The following is a 3,792-nucleotide window of genomic DNA, read 5'->3' as shown; positions in this document are numbered from 1 at the left end:
AGGCTATTGTCTATTTCTGATATCTTATTATTTATCACCTGGGCATCTTTTTGCTGGTTTTAAATTGTTTCCAATGCTGTGTCAATCCTATTTGATTGTTCTTGGGGCATTTTTTTTTACTTCTTCCTTATTTTCCTCGGCTCCTTTTCAGATTATTTGAATTTGCTTCCATATCATTCTTCTGAATTCCCTCTCAGGCATATCCAAAACCCGCTCCTACTCCTCTCTAAAACCTTTGTCTGTCTCCAGTTCATTTGTGTCAGTTCCCCTGTTCTGTTTTTGGACATGCTTTGATAAAGTTGATTGTTTCTTATTGGTCAGGGTTATTGTTTTAATAATAATAATAATAATAATAATAATATGATCAGGAGATGGGCTTCCCTTTTCGTCCGTAATGTGTAGCAGATGTTGTTGGTTCTTGTCTAAGTGGTGGAGTATTATGTTGTAACTTGGCTATATGGCCACAATTACTGCTTCTTATTATGGGACGTAGGGAGGATAAGTTCCCACCTCCAGGAGGGATGTGTAATCCAGAGGACTAAAGGCCAAAGTAATATAAACGCTTGGATAGAAATCACCACATTGGAGCAGATATGTGGCTTTGGTTAACTTTTTCTGTGTCCTGTCCTGCCAGCCAGCACAGCCGCTAGAGGATCCCCACTGCTAGCTAGGAGTGGGGGCAGGGGGATTAGATGCAGGGATGGATGGGGGCTGGTGAATGACGTCAAAAATCCGCCACTGATTGAGTTCTCATGAAACCTCTCAGGACCCACCACTCTTCCTCTTCCCGTAAGCGGCCCAAGGTAATCTCACAAAATGGTTCGCTACTCACTTGACCCAGAAAACCCCACAAAATCATGCAAATCCAGAGGTTCAAATCTCCAGGTCCATTTTAAGAAACCCGTGAGACTGCCCAGGCCATCAAGGGTATGCATATCCGGAAAGCCACCAAGTATCTTAAAGATGTCACTTTGCAGAAGCAATGTGTACCATTCCGACATTACAATGGTGGTGTTGGTAGGTGTGCCCAGGCCAAACAGTGGGGTTGGACACAGGGTCGGTGGCCCAAAAAGAGTGCTGAATTTTTGTTGCACATGCTTAAAAATGCAGAGAGCAATGCTGAACTTAAGGGTTTAGATGTGGATTCTCTGGTCATTGAGCATATCCAGGTCAACAAAGCTCCCAAGATGCGCCGCCGAACTTACAGAGCTCATGGTCAGATCAACCCCTACATGAGCTCCCCCTGCCATATTGAGATGATTCTCACTGAAAAGGAACAAATTGTTCCTAAACCAGAAGAGGAGGTTGCCCAGAAGAAAAAGATATCTCAGAAGAAACTGAAGAAACAAAAACTTATGGCTCGGGAGTAAATTTAACTTAAAATAAAATGCACATAAAAGTTAAAAAAAAAAAAATCCGCCACTGAGCCACCGCTGAGCTGCTACTGATTTTCTCACACTCTCCGTGTGTGGGTGAGCTGCACCCAGACAATTTTTATTGGGATATCAAGCCCAGGTGGGGAGATTTGGGGCATGGGGGAGCTAGATCCCCTCTTGCCTTTTTTTTTCCTTGCTGAAGACGCCACTTTCCGAACGGGCCGGCCCTGGCCCCACTGTCTAAACTCTGCAGTTGCAGGAGTGACCCGTGGACCTGCAGGTGAGAGTCCAAAAATACATGTCTTTCTTTATCCTTATTAGCACGATTTCTCAAAAATGTAAGTTCAGGAGACTTTATGATAGTTTATAAGCTGTGGGACTGGTATATGAACGTTTCCTTTGTGAGATACCACTCGTTTTTCTCCGGAGTCCCGTCTCTACCTTTTTTCCCCGGTTGACCTGCCGCACTGGAACCCCCGGCAGTAGGTTTTGTTGTGTGTGTGGTTTTTAAAAAAGTGTTTGCATTGGCATTATAAAATGCTTATAATATATTTTTAAATATAAAAGACAAGTAGCAAAATTAGACCTTACCTTTTCATTTTGTACTTTAAGCAAATAGAAGTTATACACAGAAAAAGAACTAGAAGGAAACATACCAGTATGGAAACATGAGTTCATGAGAGTTTTTCTGTTTCGCTAATATTTTTTATAGTTTATGTATTTTGTATGGCAGACAAATCTTATTTAAAAAATAAAGGAAAAGTCTATTACTTGTTTGTATGAGGTAATACCCACAATGATTCCATCCAGCTGTCCTTCTCACAAATACTCCTTGGTCATGACCCAGGCTGAGCCTGCATTGGGGTCACAGGTCAAATGGAACAATAGTAGATCCTGCTTTCAGGAGCTCATTATCTAACAGACAGCCACCAGGTTTTCCAGCATGGGTGAAGGGGAGCAGTATGAGGCTAGAGAGTAGGGGATTGGGCTGCCCTGGTGTGGAGTGCAGAGGAAGTGGCTCCAGAAGAACTTGGATTTGAGGGCCAGCTAAAGAAATGAGAGATTAGGAGGAGGCTTTATGGGTTTCTTAGTATTGGAGGCCAAAGTCTGGGGCCCCACACATGCCAATCTCTAATTACCTAAGGGAGCTGCTGGCTGAGCTGTCCTTTCTTCTCTCTGGGTCAGCAAGGGGCAAATCAAAATTTCTGTGGGCCTCTACTATCTCATCTGTCACCAAGGTAATGACCTCTTTGGGTCCTCAGGGTGAAGCACAGTCACACCAGTATAGTGGCAAAAGCTCTAAGTGCTTCAGGGAGCAGATCGAGCTTTGGGGTCCTTCCACACTCTCCTTTGTTGGGTCAGGAGGGGCTGCAGGGGAAGAGTAGGCCTCAAGGATCCTGTTTGAGGTTAGGGTAGGTGCTTCTCATGTCCAAAACACTGTTTAGTAAACAAGTAAAGAAATGAATGATGAACGGTGCCTGGTAGTCTTGCAGTGGCATGACCAAATGAGGTGATAAACATGGCCAAGGGATGATCACAACGCTATAGGGTAACTGTTTCTCTTGTCCCTGTGCATTCTACAGCTCTATCAGACAGGAACCCAGACTTCCCTGTGTAAGACTTCTTGGATCTATTTCTTGTCCTCCCATCCCTCAAGTCTCCTGAGCCAGTCTATCTATTTGCTTACAATTGTTCTTCCTTCACTGCTTTGGCTTCTCCCTGCAACAGCCTCCCCACAAAGCTGTCTTGCACACAGTGCCTACTCATAGGTGTAGCAGGAGTGGCCCCTCGGCCCTGTTGTGGTGTCATCAGTCACAGGGTCTCAGAGCTGCTTGCTCATGACAGAGGCCTGCACAGCCTTGACAGGCTCTCACTTCTCCCTGCCTGGGGCTTGTCATAGTCTGAGGGTACATCAACCCCCATCTTCCTCCTCACCAGGTAATCCCACATAAGTTTTGTGGTAGGGACAGGACTTGTCACAGGGCACTCACATGATGCTACTTGGAGAAGGTTTCAATGTCTGTCAGGGATGGTTTGCTAGTATACCTAGCCCTTTCTCTATCTCTCGCATATGATGGGGGCACTCTAGGTTTCCAGGTAGCTGGAGGGGCAAGCAGCTGACTCTGTCCCATTTGTGAATAAAGGGTGTCAGCATGGACTACAACCCAGGACATTTAATATCAGCATGAGACACTTCAGAGCTCTTTTCCCCTCTTCCAGTAACCAGCACAATTCCAGATGATGGCTGTAGCCTGGGTCTTGGAATGATGGGGCAGTCCAGACTTCTTGGGGGATATACAGTCCCAAAGCCTCTATTTTGTCACTAAACATGACTCAGAAGCCTGCAGCACACATTCCATGCTGTTCATACAGTGCACCCCTTCCCTTTACAGAAGGGACACTGAGGCCCAGAGAG

At 45.3% G+C, this 3,792-nt stretch overlaps 1 pseudogene across 1 annotated transcript; it reads left to right on the top strand.

Annotated features, from left to right (window-relative positions):
* Positions 1-807: 807 nt before the first annotated feature.
* Positions 808-1,387, top strand: LOC102831981 (annotated as a pseudogene). Its single transcript, XR_438807.1, has one exon. The product of XR_438807.1 is annotated as a ribosomal protein L17 pseudogene (transcript).
* The last annotated feature ends 2,405 nt before the right edge of the window (positions 1,388-3,792 follow it).

This window comes from Chrysochloris asiatica, unplaced genomic scaffold, assembly GCF_000296735.1.
Source record: "Chrysochloris asiatica unplaced genomic scaffold, ChrAsi1.0 scaffold00479, whole genome shotgun sequence".
Taxonomy (NCBI): Eukaryota; Metazoa; Chordata; class Mammalia; order Afrosoricida; family Chrysochloridae; genus Chrysochloris; species Chrysochloris asiatica.
Note: the sequence above shows the minus strand (reverse complement) of the source record. Positions and strands in the feature narration are given on the sequence as shown.